Source organism: Cupressus sempervirens, chromosome 3 (genome assembly GCF_028749045.1).
Source record: "Cupressus sempervirens isolate cs-2001-9-10 chromosome 3, ASM2874904v1, whole genome shotgun sequence".
NCBI classification, from domain to species: Eukaryota; Viridiplantae; Streptophyta; class Pinopsida; order Cupressales; family Cupressaceae; genus Cupressus; species Cupressus sempervirens.
Window position 1 is genome coordinate 124950919 of NC_143120.1, and position 20285 is coordinate 124971203.

Here is a 20285-nt window from a genome sequence, read left to right on the forward strand (position 1 = left end):
AAAGCTTATTGGTTGTAAATGGGTGTTCAGAAAGAAGATGGGTTCAGATGGATGCATTGAGAAGTATAAAGAATGATTGGTTTCAAAAGGCTACTCCTAGGTTGTAGGAATTGATTATGGTGACATCCATTCAATTTTTACTTTCTATTGTAGCAACTTATGATTTAGAAGTTGAGCAGATGGGTGTGAAGAAAACTTTCCTTCATGGAGATTTGGAGGAAGAAATTTTGTATGACATAGATAGAGCACTTTAAGGTAAAAGGTAAAAGTTATTTGGTTTGTAAATTGAAGAAATCCTTCTATGGTTTAAAACAAAGTCCTACGATGTGGTACTAGAAATTTGATACATATGTATTGAGTTTGGGATTTGTGTGATCTGAATCTAATCACTATATATACTACGAGTCTTATGGTGATTATTTCCTTGTTATTGCCTTATATGTTGATGGCATATTGTTTATTGGCAAAGGAAAAGGTTTGATTACATAATTAAAATCTCATCTCTTAGCAAAGTTTGAAATGAAAGATCTTGGTGTAGCAAGGTACATTTTGGGAATGGAGATTATAAGAGATAGACAAAATAGAAAGCTTTAGCTAGGTCAGAGTAAGTATGTTGGTAATATTCTAAGAAGATTCAATATGCGAGATTCGAGACCATTGAGTATTCTTGTTACTATGGGAACAAAGCTTTCTAGCTCATAGTGTCCTTCATCCCCATTGGAGATGGAATAAATGAGTAAAGTGCAATATAAGAGTGTTGTTGTAAGTTTGATGTATGCTATGGTTTGTACAAGACCAGGCATTGCCCAAGTAGTGGGAGTACTTTTCCATTACATGACTAATCCAAGAAAAGCACATTGGGATGTAGTAAAATGAGTTTTCAAATACTTGTAGGGTAACTTAGAGTACTCTATATGTTTCCATGGAACAAGAAATGAGCATTCCTTGAATATTCAAGGCTATGTGGATTTAGCCTAGGCTGGCAATGTTGATAGAAGAAGATACACCAGTGCATATGTGTTTACATTATTTGGTGGTGCAATTAGTTGGATGAGCAAGTGACAAGTTGTGGTTACATTTTCCACTCTAGAGGTAGAGTATATGGCAGCTACTCATGCCTTCAAGGAACATAGAGAAGCTCAAGTATAGAGAAGCTCAAATGGTGTTCAAATGGTGTTGATGTATTAACTAAGCCCATGAACATAGAGAAGCTCAAATGGTGTTCAAAGTCTATGGGCCTCTCGGCCCCTAGCAATTAACTTCATGACACTTTGGATCCCTTGACTCTTGCAAGGTGTTTGACAAGTGGGATAATGTTGAGATTGTGTCTCAACCTTGCAAGATTTTTCCAAAAAAATCTACAATTTGTTTGTAGTAGTTCTCACATGTTTATGAGTTGGAAAATGGTTTGTAAGTTGTTAAAATTGTGTCTTCTCCCCAGTACAATATTAGAGGGCTATTTTTAGAGTATAAATAACTCATTATATGACTTTTATGGGGGTCTAAACTAGAGGACAAAATTATGGACAAAAAAGATATTCTTGGAGTTACAAATGACAAGTGGGTAACATGTGGCATGGTTGTTTTGCCCATGGTTTTGTAAGACCACAAATGGTTTCCAACTTGTAAATCACTATAAAAGGAGGGCTTGGGGATGTGTTTGAATCATTGAGCTTTGTTTGAAAGACTGGGTGCTACAAGGAGGCTCTTTGAGTCTTAGTCTGAGTTTGAGTTTTAGTGATGCACTCTTGTAAGAACTTGCATTGCAAGTGTATTGCAATCTTCTTGATTTGAGAATACATTGTGCGGGTTTTGGAGGGTGGGGTTTTTCTCTCTGAATGGTTTCCCCATGGTAATCATTGTGTTATGCATTCATTTTTATTTTGATTATATTATTATGCATTTCTTGAGATCTCTATAATAGTTAGTTGAATTTGCATAATCATCATATCAAGATTAGTGTAGAAAGCAATTTTGTGCACCTTTGCTTCCTTACAACAACTTTGGGGTAGATTTTTTGGGAAAATCATCCACACTTTCTGAATGAATCCATCTTCTATATGGTTTAGTATGGCCTTTTAAAATAAAAAAATTAAGTTTTTTTTATAAAAAGACTAAACAATAGTTAGTACATGAAAAAAAGTTTAAAAGGCCAAATCATGCATCAATCATGGCTAGTAGAAGCTAAAATGTTTCTAATTGTTCCTATGTTAGTCTCCATTCATTCTATTAAAAAATATAATTTGAAATAATATTATATTAAACTCACATAAATTTGCATTGGTTTCAAAGTCCTATGCAACTTTCTCAAAAAAAAATCAAATGCTACTACTTTCACTAACATAACAATACCATAACTTATAGAGTGTTTTAAAAATGAGTGGGAGTTGTGCAAAGGTTTCTAGGGTGTCTAGGAACTCAAGAGGTAGATAATTATGATGATGATAATGAGGATAATAATGACTCATTTTTTTTGTAATCTACGGTGTTGGAGCTGCCAATGCATTTAACTTAGAAGGTGCTTCTACTACTAGTAGGGCACCTTCTATTGTGCACTGATTTTTAATGCTTAGGGTGAAAGGTGTTTCTTTGGTAGAGTTCACTTTTCTTTTGATTCTTTTCATCCACTTATGGTACTTTAACGAAGGTTGTGACATTGAGAGGTTTATTCTCCTTAACTAATTTTCTTGTTCTTCCTCACCATTTATTTTACTAGCAACTATATTTGATGTGGTGGGTTTTTCATAGTCCTTGGTTTAGTGGTTGTCAAGTTATTTTAAATTCTTATTTTAAGTTTTCTAGTTTGGATTTTTCCTCTTTAGATGGTATGGTTGAGTTTGAGTTTCTACCTTTCCTCTATTTGTGGAGATCCTGGTTAAAAGATTTATTTCTTAACCTTAGGCCCTAGTGTTTCACATTGACCTCTCTATCCTTTTGGTGTCTATGGTGTGGATTTTTATGTTCTTTGGTTACTTATTCTTTATTATAGATTCTAAGGTGTGTAAATTTTGTGTTGGTGCAAGTGTCATTGTAGAGCTAGGGGCTTTCTTTACGTGCCCAAGTTGACTCGAGCTTGTAATGTCCCCGCTATTAGGGTCAACTAGGATAAGTAGTACCCATAAAATAATTGTTAGAATCACAACAATAACAAAACTGGATATATTATTCTACCCTCAGATTTAACCCCAATCTTAAAGACGTCTCTAGATCAGGCTTCCTAGCTCATAGCTAATTCATCATCTTCCCAGGAGTACACCCCTTAGGATTTTTCTTGGTTAGGACATCCTCTATCCAAGTCCAATCACATATGTTTATGTTGACATCATCATAATATTCTAACACATGGAGATTATCCATTGATTCTTGACCATGGTGGTTAGATGGAGATCTTAACATCTCACATAGCCCATGCTTCGAGTCTCATTAATCTCTATGAATTTTGATAGAAGGATTTAATGAGAAACAAGATACTGAGAGGGGGGGAGGGGTGAATCAAGATCTTAAACTTTTAGTTACAAAGCCAAATTACTAAATTCACACTTAAACCATCTCATATCTTAAATGTAACATAAAGTTGTAATGCTAAAAACATAACCATGAAAGATTCAACACATAACACAAATGATTTGGTAACCCAAAAATACTTCAATGTGAAGTTAAAACTAGGATGGGGATGAAACCCACAAATCTTCACCATTGCAACAATAAAGTTAACCTATTAGGGTTATAATGTTTGATCATAATATATGATCTATCTTGTTAAAAACTTGAAGACAATGTAGTCCAACCCTATTAAAGGATTTAACACTTACAATTAAGTAAGGATTCTATTAGGAGATTTACAAAGACATATTAGTCCTCGACCACTTGGTTAAGAGATTTTCCTTGACTCAATCCTATTAAAAATGGATTCAGTATTTGATCCTTAGTTTTCTCTAGAAGCTTATTATGGATCTCCTCTATACAATATCTTGATTTGATATCTCTCTTTAGTCCTTCATTTCTTTGATTTCCCTTGTCTGATTTGATTCCAAACTTAGCCTTTCTTTCTCTGTTCTTTCCTTATCTACTTCTTCACTTGTGCATACATACTTTCATTCATCCATGCATTCTATCTCTCTCTATTTGCATTTCATCACACTCTTTGATTCTAGGGTTAGAATCCTCCTTAATAGATGTTCTTTGAAAATTCTAGATTTCAATCAATGGTTTATAATTCATCTTCTTTTTATGTTTCTTTCTGATTTTTTGATTGGTTGATTTGCATTCCTTAGGATCATTACCTTCTACAATGATGTGTAATATCCATCTTAACTATCTCTACAAACATTAAATATCATATAGAAGTCATCCAAAATGATTTACATAGTTGTTTATTCAATTACAATCTCATATGAAAAAACAAGCCTGTACGGCATCTAAAAGCACTGACAGTCGGTCATCACTAACATTCATACTAGTACTCAGCTTCTATATGCATGTTCTTCTCTATTTTCTTGGAAAAAACCATCTTGCAATTTAATCGATCTCTACTATAATAGCTTGACTTACATATGCGCTTAGCCTCACCTAGGGTGCTCAGCAATCACTGACTTGCTCAACATGTAATGCAAAATAAACAAGTCCTTATATGTTCAACCTTCACTAGGTGACTTGCTCGCAGTGATGACCATTCATCCTTCCCTAATAAATGACTAAGTTTTTGGATACTAATAGTAAATATAAGTGTAGAGATCAACAATCTCCCTCTTTGACATTAGTGGCAAAAACAATTTGTTATGAATAGTAATTGCATTCAAAAATACTCCCCTAAGACTAGACTTTGAATCTATAATATGTTAAATTCAGATGTTGTGACATCTGATTTCTTCTTTTATTTCCCCCTTGTTGTCATTCCATTTTCTATTTCCCCTTTATTTTTATTTCTCAATATATTTCCCCCTTGTTTATGTCACTGATGACTTGGGGCTTCTTGCTTTAGCTTGTGCTTATCAAAAAATTGTTTATGGCTTGCCAAAATGTCTGCATAGCATTTATTCCATTAGTCCTTTACCTTCTCCAAAACCTGAAATTGAATTTATAGCTCGGAAGCTAGATCAATTAGACCTTCAATATGTGAAAAATGTGCATCCTTATTCAAAATAATCTATGGAATAGACACTTCTTTCTAAACTATTTCCAAATGGTGTAGTAACTAGAATTAAATTAACATTAACTTATTCCTTATTTCACTATCTCTAGCCATGAGCTCGACTAGCCTCTATTGACCAGATGTCAACTTATTTTATGAGAGTGAGATTGAACTTGCATTCTTGCCCAATGAAATAGCACTTTCCCTCATATCAACATGTAATAAATTAATAGAACATTGATTCTTCAGTGTAAAAGCCTCAACATCACACCACTTCATGTATAATGAATGAATAGTTTTCAAAATTATTTCTTATTGTGTGACTAGGTTGGAAAGCTCTATTTGTCTATTTACAAGTTCATGAGAGACTTTCACCAATACTTTATGTTCAAATCTTCTCTCAGACCACTGCATCAATTTATCATTGGTCTTTATATCTTTTGCTTGAACTTTATCAACTATGTACACTAACTGATCCAAAATTTTATTCTTGTTTATCTAAACTAGTAATGCCAAATGCATCCACAAAAGTATCTCTAATAGTATGTAATACCGATTTCTTCTTGTTTTATCTCCTTAGTTGTTCTTTCTTTTCCTTGTGGCTCAACAAGGTTTGTAACTCATGCATTTTCTCTAGTATCAAGTTGTTCAAGTCATACATGGGTAAGGTAATTACCTCATCTACACTTATTGACTCATCTACCTCTTCTTCTAATTGAGTCAAAATATGAGAATGTTAGGGTGTATCATTGGGTAGTGATATTTTCAATTGTTTCCCCTTCTCAATTGATATAAATACATGTTTTTTCTTCTCTAGATTAGGTTCTACCTATTGTATAGGCATCTAAATTAATGGTTTTGTAGCCTTTGCACTCGATGGCTATACAAGAGCTTGGGAAGCTTCTTCCTCTTTTAGTGTCACCTCTTCTTCTGCCAACTCTATGCCTTTAACCTCTTCTTTATTCTCCTTTGTCTAAGGAATAGCTATACAAGTTAATTGTGAAAACACAATTATATCCTTTCCCTATTGCTCGACACTTGTATCCTCTACAACTGATGTAACCTCTACATTATCAGTCTTAACATTCTCAATCTTTGGATAATCTAAAATTTGTACCAAAAGGGGATTTGTACAAGGTAGATTTGTGTCTGACATTAGATTCTACATGTCTTCCTCGGTTAGCAAATTTGGATTCAGTGGAGGTGTGTCAAAAACATCTTTAATGGTGACAATCTCTTGTTGTTCACACTGTTTCACTAGTTTCTTGATTTCTTTTGTTAGGTTAGCAACCTCATCTTTATATGCATCTTAAAATTCAATTGCATCTCCTCCTTCTCTAGTCTTTGATATTGGAGTAAGTACTCCAAATACTTCTTTCCATACCTAAATGTTCTCCTACTCAACTTCATGAGCTTTATTCTTCAAAATTTTGTATGCCCTATCTTTTGGCATAAATTTATTCATAGAATCTTTAAGGGCTATAGGAATATGTATCTTCCCTAGATCTAGTATAGCTTGTGCCAATGTAGTTTCTCTTATTTTGTTTTCATTAGATAGTGCCCACTTCCATTTGGCATCTATCCATATGTACAAGCCCATTGGGAATCCATCTGCTAGTTCCAAACATATACATCTAAATTTTATCATCATATCGATCATAGAAACTTGACTTAATAATCATTATTCAAAGAATCATAATTAATATCTTTGAATCTTTAAAAATTTTATGATTTTCTAATCCTTTGACATATCTAATCTACGGTCATTTGAGGGAACCTCTTTATGATTTTCAATATTCTTGAATTTTTCATCATCTTTCTCCTCTTGTGTTATGATCAATTTCCTCCTTAGCCTCTCTTGTATATTCTACTTTAGTGAGATGGCCAGTCTCTTCTTTGATGGACTTCCTTTCATTTTCACAGTTAGGGGTTGCATTGTCTTTGATCTTGTTACAATCTTTCCTTTTGGGTTCTAAGGTGTGAGAAACTTCTACAAATCTCTACTTCGATCATCTTTTACCTTATGATCAACAATTATTACTTTCCTCTTATTTTTTGTCTTGGGCTTGACAATAACCAGTTCTTTTTCTTATGCTTCATCAGCCTTATTAGGTTGTTTTGATCCATCTACTTCTTCATTGTCCTTATCCTCAAGACTCTTCCTCTTTCTTTTCTTTTCTTTTTTATGTATGCTTGATTCCATAGATAGTTCTACCATTATTGTCTCATATGTGTGTAATGTCTCAGCATTACTATCAACATCTTCAATCAAAAGTGTAGTCACTGTTGTTGTTATCTCATCAACATTTATTTCATAAGGCATAGGCCTTAACCATGGAATCCTTGGTATTACTACCTGAACATGAATAAAATCTATGTCTACCACAACATATTTCATGATAATATTTGTCTACAACTAGCTTATGGATCCTCATTCTCTTTCTCATTTTGATTTTGAATTCTTCAAAATACTTATTCATTATAGCCTCAATATTTTCTCCCAATCTATTAATCAAATCATTTAACTTCCCTATAACAGATCGGCTTATATCCCATACAACTATCCCAATCATAGGAAATGAATTTTGTATATAGAAAAATATACATACTAGCAAATATTCAAACTTACATTATGTATTCTTTTCTTACAGCTTCCATTTTTTTTGTCAATCCTTGCAGTTACAACTCAGCAAGGTCATAAGAATTATCCTTCTTAACAATTTTATAGCCCAAATCTACTACAACACAAGGCATGTTGTCAATCTGCTAGATTGGTAGAACATGTGTGCTATCTCATGAACTATGAATTCAATTATAGTATCTTCAATCCCATCAATTGAAATCCCTCTACCATTCCACTTTTCTTTGGTTAACTTCTCAATTTCATTCCTTGATGTACTCCTTATGCTTTTTGCTCAATCCAAGGTAGGGTAACCAGTCACTTGGTGTATTCTAGCCTTTTTAAATTTTATTGCTCCACCCTCTAATCATATCTTCATATCATGGATGCAACTCAACATGACTTTTATCCATTCAACCTTGAAAACCTTTGGGAACTCTAGGGCATGGGTAAGCCCTTTCTCAAAAATGATTTTTTTTAAATCTTTTAATGCTCCATTATTGCATAGATTCTCATAAGTTGTCCTTATCTCAAAGTCTCCAATCTCTCTTACTTTACATAGATAACAGGATCTTATATCCTAAATAGTTAATACTCTAGGTGGAATTGACACCAGGGCACCAATATCATCCTAAATCTTCTCAACATTTACACTACCCTTGAAATTTATTGGAGGACATTGGTCATTCCTCATAATTTGAGCATTGCTACCTTTCAACATTTTTCTTGTTGATGCCATTTGAATCTAAGGTTTGAAAAAAAATACTTCTACAGGGTAAGTGCACCGAGTTGTGGTGCCATAAAGATGACACCCTTTTTTTCTTTTCTATTTTCAATAAGTGCCCACGCACTATAGCGCGTGTGCGCTATATTGCGCACACACTATGGTTTGGGTGTGCCAAGCCATAGTGCGTATGCGCTATTTAAAAAATAAATAAAATTTCAAAGCGCGTACGTGCTATTCAAAAGTAAATTTAAATAGTGCGTATGCACTATAGTGTGTACGCACCATAGCGTGTGTGCATTTTTTGAAAAAAACAAATTTACAAAGCACGTACGTGCTATTTGAAAGTAAATTTAACAAGCTTTAAATAGTGCGTGCGTGCTATAGCGTGTACGCACTATAGCGAGCACACACTGTTTAAAGATTTAAATACTACCAAGCCTAACATTTGGTATTGCTTTGGGAATCCAAACCAAAGCTTTGGAGTCCATAAACTGGTCTGAGACATGTTTTGCTGCAAACATACAAAAAATGATTGATTTTTCTTGTGTGCTCTCCATCTAGTTTCTTCATTGTTGAGCATCAATAAAATCAGGTTACATGACATTGTAGGTCTCTTTGTTAGCTACACAACCATATAATTTATTTTTAATTTGAACTATTTTAAGCCTTTCATCTATAATTTCTTTTGAGTGTATGTCTATTTTTTGTCAAAAACCAACATGTACTAATTGGGCTATTGATTTTAGCTCATTCATCAAATTTTGTAAAAACTTAGTTTTTTAGAAACTAGACTCCATTCTACACACTTTGAAAAAAAGAAGTTTTGATTTTAGATTAGTTTTCAATCATTTATAGGGGGAGCACATAGATATTTTACATTTTTCTAATGTGTCCAATTAAAAAATCCATAAAAAAAAAAATACATATTATAAAATTACCCAAAAAATCTGGGATAAACTACATAGTGTTAGGTAACTTTTGACTGGAGCGATTAAAGAATTTGAAAAAAAAAGTTAAAATTTTAGGGGGACCACACTTTGTAGTATGTTATGTTTTTCTGGAAAAAACAGCACCACTTTTTGTGGCCCCCTTTTTTGAGGACCTAAAACTAAACCATTTTGAAAAAAAATTAGTAGTTTAGAAACTAGATTCAGAGGGCTATAACTTTTGTTTTTGTCATATCTTAAAATTTTGAGCGTAACTATCTTCAAATTGTTGTTGAAGTCCAGAAATTGTTGATTTCAGGAAAAAGGTGTCCACTTATACCCCTCTTTTGGCACCACAACTTGGTGCACTTACCCTACAATATCATCATAAAATAATTTAGTCAACACCAAAAGTAACACTTGTTGATGTTATCATTAAGTTTTCCAATGCTCTACAATGATTTTCTTACTTCATCACTAAAATCACTTTAATCACCTTCAAATCATTTGTGAGCTCTGAAATTGCTTGGTGAATAGAAATGTATGCTCGAATTCAATAAATACCTTCAAATTTCCATTTTAGGTCTTTAATAATTGCCTTCCTACTTGGTAGGTGTATGATAGCTAGCTCAATCTCCATACTTATTTATAAAAACTTGGTTGTTTTCACCTTAATCAGCCAAAACCAATTCATTTGATCAATACATCAAATCTCTTGATCACTCGGTCTATACTGCAAAGCTCAGTCAATATAGACTGTACTTGATCTAATGCTCAGTATTCCATGTAGGAAATGATTCTCTTTCACTTTCATTTCTATGGATCTATTCTTGATGCATCTTTACTTATGCAAAGATGAACTTTTAGTACATTTATATTAGGAACTGATGCAAGATATCTCATTAAATTTATAGTTCCTACATACCTTATTCATTCAATTAGTTATGGTGTGATCACCTAATCCATTGGACTGGGTGATTTCAACTTTTCCTTATCCACTACTTCCAACTCTCACTACTTCTTTCCATGTTTTATTTTCCTCAACTTTTTCTTTTCTATTGCTTGGTGTTAGTGCTCTGGTTCTATATTTTTTACTGATATGTCCAACCTTGAGACAACTAAAACATATTATTTCTCTATTCAACCACATCTTGTAATTTCCTCTTAAATGTATCTTAATGCAATTCTCTAGGATGTGACCATACTCTCCACAATAGTGACGGGTATACCATGTATTGTAATCCCAATTATAGGAATTTCCTTTTCCTGATGTATGTGCTTGTTTCTTAGGTCTCTAGTTAGATTTTATCTTGGATCTATTCTCATGTTCTCTATGTCTTGTTGAGCTATTATTTTGTATGATGCTTAACGATAGGAATCCTTTCAAACTCCTCTCTTGAAAAGCCAATCTGGGACCAACTCCAAGGTTCTAGGTGATCTTGTGACCTACTAGAATTTGCTCAGTTGAAGATAAATGTATTTGTTCACAGGGAGGCATTTTCTAGCTTGAACAATTCAGATAAGATGTAGAATCTACTTGCTATCTCAAAAGAATAAGACACACAAAAATAAATATATTTTTCTATTTTTTAATGAATGCAATCTAACAATGCAACTATATGAATTCATAAATTAACCAAGTGTTTGTATAAGAAAATAATGAAGATAGGATAACAATAAGTTTAAGAAAATAACTTGAAAAGTAATTTCCTAATGGACATAAACTATGGAAACAAGTCTATGGGTTAAGCTTTTGAAAAGATCGATAGGTAACCAATCAAAATAGGAGCAATGCTTCATAAATTCCACTAATGCAATCATCAATGGGAATTCAATAATCGTAATATGTTTCACTTTGCATCAGATCACAAGCCCATGGAAAGTGCACTCATGTGAGACAAAAAAGCTATCCAGGAACAATATGGTGATCTCTACTCGAACTAAGTACTTCAATGGAATTTGTAGACCCATAGTAAACACCAAAATTAAAAGATCACACAATCAAAATAACATAATAAAATTGTTGGCTCAATTACACTTCATGAACACACATTCACAAAATATAACACACTTAGCCAAGAATCACTACACTTCTAATGCAAGCACCAAGAACACATATTATTGCATCAAAATAATGACTTGGAATACATATTACGTTCCTAAATTTATAAGAAATTATCTCCTCAATTTGTGTTGCGACTGAGAGATTCCTTCATGCAAATATATGCTTAAAACTAATAAAACAAATCTATTTATGTACAAACTAACTCTATAATTGGTGCTAATTAGGACTTCACCCTTGTTTATATCATTTAGTGGGTGCATGAGTCTTTACATGTCTTAAAATAAATAAAGCATGAGAAAATAAGAAGAATAAAGCTATCAAACAATGTAGGAGTATCTAGAGAAGCCAAAAATAGAAGCTCAACCTTCTTTGGATGTTTGTAGGAGTTAAACTGCCATCAGAATGTGTTTCCTATGCATGGCAAGCTCTAAATTTAGAACTGGTAGTGAACTAGCGCACCTTGGAAGAAGCACACCTTGGGAGAAGTGCACTAGTACACCTATGCACTAGCACACCAGCGCACCTATGCACTAGTGCACTAGCACACCTATGCACCAACACATTGGTGCACCTAGGAGAAATTTGTGCAAGGTGTTTAATTCACCAAAAAATCAAAGTTCTCAATTTTTTAAATGGTTTTAGGTTTTTCTCAAATGTGGTTTTAGCTCACTTTTGTGTACTTACTTTGATCCTTTTTATGATTTATACCCTCTTTATAGCCAAAAACTTTCATATATGTGAACTCCTTCTGCTTCTAAAATTGTAATGCACTTGTGTTGAATCTTGTCATTAATAGTTGCATAAGATGAAGAACATGTTCTAGTTCATGTATCCAATCTCTATATCTTTAATCTTCAGTGTAAATTACTTGATTCTTTCTTTTCTCCAATTTCTTGATCCTTCCTGGTCAGAGACTGAGTGATCTAGATTATCCAAAATGATCAAATGTTTGAAACTTTTTCATACTTTTTTACAAGTTTTTTCTAGGTCCTTTTTACTGGATTTTTCATAGGTCTTTTGCTCAAAATTTCAAGTTGAAACTTTGGTTAGTCCCTAAAATTGGGTAACCAATGGCTTGTTGTTTTAGGGACTAAAATTAGATTTTTAGTTCTTCTTTCCAATGGTGTAAATGGTTTTGAATTTTGAGCTCTAGGTCAAAAGTTATGACCTTGACAAGTTAAGGATTCCTTTTTATCTACACAAAGAAGCAAACATTAGTCTAAAAAGTTGAAAATTTTAATTTAGACAAACCCTAGATATGAAAAAACACAAAAATGAAACCCTAAAACCTAAAACTTTGCTAAAAAACCCTAAAAATACTAAAACACCTCTAGAAGACAAAAAAGTGCACCTTGTGTACCTTGGAGGTATGCTAGGTTTGCCTCCTCCTACACAAAATACCCTCAACACTAAGGGTGCACACCCAATGGCGCACTAGGTGCACACCCTTATAATGTGCTTAAGAGAAAGAAGTGTTGCAAGGGGTGTGGCCTGGGGCAGAGCACACCTTTGGAGATGTGCACTGGGCAGGTGCGCAGGGGTGCACTTCCAAAAGGAAGTGCACTTACTAAAGCATTTGGCACACTAGCGCACCTTTTGGGGTGCACTAGGTGTGCCAAGTGTGCTAGTGCTCCCCCATATACATATAAAAAATTTAATATTCCTCCTTAGAACCTCCAGTTTCTGGCAATCAAGTTTTTAGGTAGAGACCCAAATTAAGCCAAAGCACTGAAAAAAACCCTAAAAAGACTCAGACCCTAGACTAGGGATCTGGAAAGCTAAAAAATTATACTAGGGGGTCCCCGTTTCTAGGCAAATTGGGGCATGCATTGTGAAACCACAACATGTCCATATTTCTAATAGTTATAGCAACGTCCTTTAAATGTAGTGAGTGACTCACTTTTCTTTGATTTGCATTCATGTATTTGATGTCCTACCTTCTTGTATTTAGAACAATTACCAATAGACTTGGGTTTAGAAGTTTTCATACCATTCTTACTCCTGTATATGCTGGTTGTGTATCTAAGTTTTCCACAATGATGACATGTAAGTCTACCTTTGGGTTTTGTATTTCTTTGTTCTCCACTCTTTGTTGGTTCTCCTTCTTCAATAGATGAGAAGTTCTTGATGTATCTTAGTCCAAAATTATCTCTTGGTGATCTAGGTGATCTCATCAGTTCTTCAAAGTATTTGATAGCTTCACTTGGTTGGTTCATTCTTTCTAGAAGTTCCTTTTCATTTGCCAACTCATTTCTCTATTGCTTATTTTGTGACCTTAGGTTTGTGATCTCTAGGTTCTTTCTATTTGCTTCCTGAGTTGCATTTATCAATTGATTTATCACATCCAACTAATTATTTGTGAGCTTTTTTACTTTAAATGATCTCTCTTCAAGTTTGATTGTCATCTATTTCTTGTCTTCTTTAGTTGTCTTCTTTTTCTCTATTGCTTCACATAGTCTTACTGATTGAGTTTCCTATTCTCTATTGAGTTATTTTGCCTCTTTCCTTAGAGAATTGTTCTTCTCTTGTAATTATGCTATTGCTTCATTGTTATTACCAATCTTTCCATTGTCAAGTAGTCCTTTTGTGTCTACTTATTCATATAGTGTGTCATTTTCCTGAATTGCAATCTCTTTCCTTTTTGTCAATGATTTCCTTAACTCTTTTCTCACTCCTTCGAGTTGTTGCAATATGATCTATATTTCAATCATCTAGTTCTCAATAATTTTTCCATCTTGTATTCCTCCATCTTCAAGATCTAATCCTCTCAAGTTGTTAGGCTTCTTCCAAGAGAACAAAGCTCTGGTACCAGTTGTTGGAAGGATTTAATGGGAAACAAGATACTAAGAGGGTGGGGGGGTGAATTATGATCTTAAACTTTTACTTACAAAACCAAATTAATGAATTGACACTTAAATCATCTCTTATCTTAAATGTAACATAATACTGTAATGCTAGAAACTTAACCATGAAAGATTTAACATATAGCACAAATGATCTACTAACCCATAAACACTTCAATATGATGGTAAAATTGGGGTGGGGATGAAACCCACAAATCATCAACGACGCAACAATAAAGTTAACCTATTCAGGTAACAATGTTTGATCATAATATATGATATACCCTATGAGGGGTCTTCCCTATTAAAAGCTTCAAGACTGTTAAGTCATACCCTTCTAAAGGATTGAACACTTACAATTAAGTAGGGACTTTATTAGGAGATTTATGTAGACCTCTTAGGATCACTTAGTTAAGAGATTTTTCCTCACTCAATCCTGTTCAAAAAATTATTGAATACCTGTTCCTCAGTTTGGTATGGAAGCTGATTTTGGATCTCCTTTGTACAATGTCTTGATCCAATCTCTCAATTTGATATATCTTTTCAGTACTTCACTGCTTCAATTGCCCTTGTCTGATGTGATTCCACACTTAGCCTTTCTTTCTCTATTCTTTCTTTATTTGCTTCTTCACTTGCACATACACACTTTCATTCATCCATGTATTCCATCTCTCTCAATTTTCATTTCATCACACTCTTTGATTCCAAGGTTAGGATCCTCCTTAAACAGATGTTCTTTGAAATTTCTAGATCTCAATTAATAGTTTACAATTCATCTTCTTTTGTCATTTCTTTTTTATTTTTTGATTGTTTGATTTTCATTCCTCGGGATCATTACCTTCTACAATGACACATAATCTCCATCTTAATTGTTTCTACAGACATTAAATATCATATAGAAGTCTGCCAAAATGATTTACATAGTTATTTGGGAAATTAAAAACTCATATGAAAAAATTCTAGCCTACTCAGCACTTGAATGTGCTGACACTCAGTCATCGCTAATATTCATACTGGCACTCTACTTCTATATACAATGTCTTCTTCTTTTGCTCAAAAAAATATGTCTTACAATTTACTCAGTCTCTACTATAATAGCTTGACTTACATATGTGCTTGGCCTCAACTAGGGTACTCGACAATTGCTGACTTTCTCAGCATGTAATGCAAAATTTTAAAAGTCCTTATATGCTTGATCTTCACTAGATCACTTGGTCACAGTGATGATCATTCATCCTTGCCTAGTAAATGACTATGTGTTTGGACACTAATAGGCAACATAGGTGTACAGATGAACATGTGTTAACCCCATGAGCTAACACAATATTATGTACAAGTATGGTTCATTAATATGAATAAATTCATAAATGCAATTGAACAAATATAATCCACAAACACACCTTTCTTACATTCTTCTTTTCTTGGTCCATGTGGATCTATCCTTAGTTGGCCCTTCAATGAATTATTCCTTCTAGATTATCTCAACTCTATATTTACTTTTGTAAAATTCTTCCTTTTCTAATTATAAGGAAAGGATAAAAAATACTATTTTGTTTCTTCTTTTCCAAGAGTCACAACCTTTCATAATCCAAATCCTTTGAAAAGTCACAACACTCCATAGTTATAATCCTTTTAAAAAGTCACAACACTTCATAACTAAAATTCTTTGGAAAAGTCTCAATCCTTTATAATCACAATATTTTTGAAGAGTTGCAACTATTCATAATTATGACCCTTTCAAAGGTTCACATCCTTTCAATATCATTAATACCCTTTCAGAAAGTCACTTCCTTATTATCTTCATATTACTTTCCTCATCATTTTTTTCCTTTTTGAACTTCTATCTTATCCTCTTTGTTTTCCCTCTCTCTAAAATAAACTCTTCTTCCTTTTATATCTTAATTTTAAGGAGTCAAGTCTATTTTTTTTTAATTATTAGATAGCAGCTAAAAAGACAGGGGGCAAGCCCCAAAGAACAAAAAAGGCTAAAAAGTCAGACAGAGGTTACCTCCTAGTCATCTAACTGATACCAACTTTAACCTTCAAAAAACATATAATGTCCATAGCTGAATTAATAGTATCAGTAGTTCTAAAACTGGTAAAAAAAAGACTAAAAAATAAACTAGTAGCACTTAAACAAATTGCTAGTATCAATCTCACATATGGACATAAGCATATAATGTAAAACCCCATAGGGTAACCAGTTCATAGTGACCAACATCATTAAAATAAACAACCAAACCTAGGGCTAGCTACCCTCCTTCTTTCCAGGATGCTCATCCTTCTTCTCTTTAGGTGCATCCTTGTTCACATCCTCCCCGTCCACCTTGATAGGTTTTTCTAAGATTGTCTTCAATCAATCCTCCACTAGGAATTCATAAATGGATCAAGTTGTCTTGCTCTCCTTGCCCAAGTCCTTCTCATTTTTATTCACCTACAAAAAGTAAAGGGTAGTGGATGCAAAATGCATGATTTTGGTGGAGAATTCCATCTGAAATGTCCCTTTTCTAATTTTATATGATATTTCAAGCCTCTAATCATATCTTTAAGAAAAAACAACCAATATTTCAAAGATCCACCAATTTCTCAATAAACCCCAAATCGGGTATGCTAGAAATAGTGCCAAAAACTTCACAGCTTCACATATTATTAATAGATCTGAAAGTGGACATTTTTATAGAAATTTCAGCAGCATAACAGCCTAAAAAATGAAATTTACATATTTGTATAACATTTACACAACAGCTCCCAAATGGAGGACAAAAACAATGCTCATCGAGCTCCCGAAAACAACACAAAACAGCCAGAAACACCACAAAAGCACTGATAATCTATCACAAAAGTATAATCATGACCAAATACATATATTCAGATCCATTTTAACATCTAAAAGTCTAAAATACAACAGCAAACCAAACTGATATGAAATACTCAACTGGAAACACCAAACTCTTACAAAAAACACACTCGAAAACTCACAAATCCGCACTGTTCAGCACAAAGGAAAACTCTGCATGAGCATGCACATGGAATGGCTTCAAACTCTCATCCTTATCCTTCCTAGAAACCTGCAAACTCCCATTCTTGGGTCTCCTTCTCCACAGGTTTGGCAGCCTCTGAAGAATAACAAAGAAATGAGCAAAAATCAAGTTCTGGAATGAGCCCAAAATGCCTCCAAACCCCTTAAAAGAGGGCATAACCCTAAATCACATCCAAGAGGGGTTAATAAAACATATTTTAATAATAATTTTCATTTATTAGTCCATTAGCTTCCAAATATTATCTCCTTTTTCCGAAACTTCACCTTTTTGGGCCTGCCTGCCTTAGGAAAGATTATTATTTTTAATTATTTGAAAAAGGGACATGACAAGTCCTCCCCTCCCAAATATTTCTTGTCCTCAAGAAATGGATGAACAATAAACCAATCAATCCACCTGGATCCCAAATGTAGTCATGAACTATACTACTATCAATTAACACAGGCTCCTGCAATACCCTCTGCAATATAACCAAGAGGAATCCATAACCAAACTGACAATTATAGCTCAACCAAACTCCAAAATCAACACTACTATAGTCAGAAACCCATGAGGCACAAAATCTTAGAACATCAGAACCCAAGTAAAGTGGATAAATGAAACTGCCAACATAGTAAATACCATCAACGCATCCCACTAGCCTATACAGAATGTACAATCCAACTCTGCAACAATGGTGAATGCTCCTGAATGAAACTATACCGTGTATGGAGAATCCACACATTGTACAACTCCTGTAGTCAACACAACTCTGCAGATCACTGACCACTATCTCATAATCATAACTCCCATGCACTTCTGATGGTGAAAAGACATTACAAAATAAATAGCAAGAAATGGAGCCCAAACCAAATTTTCCTGCCATCAACTCCTCAACACAAGGATCAAATGCTAACTGATGTACATACCTTGCAATATAATGTTGATTAAAAAAACCAAACTCGGTCAACAGCTCACCATGAACAAGTGATACAACCCACTATGACTGATCACCAGCTAAGTTAGGAGATGTCATAGCCAAAGGAGTAGAATCAATAACAACACCCGCTGAAGCATCACTCCAAAAATCCTACTCTAAGTCATGTATTATCAAGCTGTCAACTATAGAACCTATCGTCATGTCATGCCCATCACAACTCTCATCCCGAGGCGTCAAACTATCCCATAACTGATGATAAGCATTAGGAACCAAAATACATCTTTGTATCATCATCTCATCAACATGGTCATCAAAGGTGAATTGATGAGCATACCTCACAATGTAATGTTGATAGAATGTGCCAATCTTAGTCAGTGGCTCAGACTGCAATCCAGATGAAACTAACTGCAATTGATCATTAACCATGTTGGTACTGACTACTACCTCTGAAGATATCACCAAGGGAGTAGTATTACTAGCAGGAACCATGCTAACTGCCAGCTCACCAACATCACACATGATCTTTGATACATCTCTAGTCTCCATGCCATCAGTACTAGAGGCCACCACCATGTTAGGCATACAACAATCTGCTACAACACCCAACTCAACTGAACCTGACTCTAGTGGGAACGAACCTGATATGCCAATGTTAGTATCAAGGATGGATGCATCCCTATCTCCACTATCTCTGACAATCTTGGCCATGGACATCCTCGGATCACCAAACACCACAGCTTGTGACTGTATAGAATTAGGTAAAGATTGTAGTCACTCTAATTCCATGGTCACCTTAGCCAAATGAAACTGTGACTCCTCAAAAGCCAATTGTGTACTCTCAAGAATCTCAGAAGTCACCTCGAGTTGTTGAGTAAGCTCACTCACCTCATCTTCCTTGGCCAATAATGCATCGTATGTTGTACTCCCCCACTCCATAAGATAATCTCTGTCGGCTACCAACTGCATATAATTCTATCTCAAAATTTGGATAGCCTCCCATAAAGAGTGGAACTCTGTCAAGGAAAGATAACTACCTCCCTACTCATCACTAGTAGGAGAACCCCATCCATAAACTGCTAACAACTAATGAGCAGCGTTGAAATGTTGGCAAGTGATAGAAATGTCTCACTCACTAACTCTCAACTGATTAGAAATATGATGGCACCATCTAGACTGTCTCCTACAAACCTCCTCTGATGCACTGTCTAAAGGAATATCCTCAAAGTTACTAGTCTCTAGAGTATTGCCATCCATATCCTGTGAATCAAATCCAAAGCTCATATCAACATACGGAGTATCAAAAACTATAGCACTGATTTCCAACTCCTTTGTACCAAAAGAAACTGCCAAGGAAACTAAGTCTCCAAAACTGCCCACTGCATCCTCTTGGATGTCATCAATGCGAATATGATCCTGGGACTCATTTGTACACACTGCCAAATATGAAAGATCATCAACACATTCCAGCAAGTATGGTCGACTGGATATATGAACAAAGCCCAACAGCAGTGTATAAAAACTAATACCAACATCAGACAAGCTGCTAGCACAAGAAAAGGCAACAACGTGCAATCTACTAATCAAATCCATGATAGCACCCAAACAAACACTGCTACCAAAAAGTGTTAAAGATCTCCAATCAACTGAATCCCAAATGCCAATATAACAATCTCGAGTCCATATCCGTAAACTAGAATCAGCTGGTAACTCAAGCAAACTCCTCACCTGAGTAATATGACCAATACCAACTAACTCCACATACCTGTCATGATGAGATAATGAAGTCGCAATACTGTCTTTGTTCACTTTTGGCTAGTTGGACAAATCATGTGAAGTACTACCAGCCTCAACCTCATGTGATGAAGCATCTAACTATGCCTGGTACTCTTTCTCAACAAAGTCATGAATGCTCAATGTCTGCTCATCTCTATCAGGTATCTCACCATCATACACAACAACATCCTAATAATCATCATCTAAATCCACTACCTCCTATGGCAGAGTAGAATTTGAGAC

General features: G+C 34.5%; 1 pseudogene; it reads left to right on the forward strand.

Annotated features, from left to right (window-relative positions):
* LOC149565099 (leucine-rich repeat receptor protein kinase HPCA1-like) overlaps nt 1-20285 on the forward strand; it is a 50226-nt pseudogene that overhangs the window by 17847 nt on the left and 12094 nt on the right.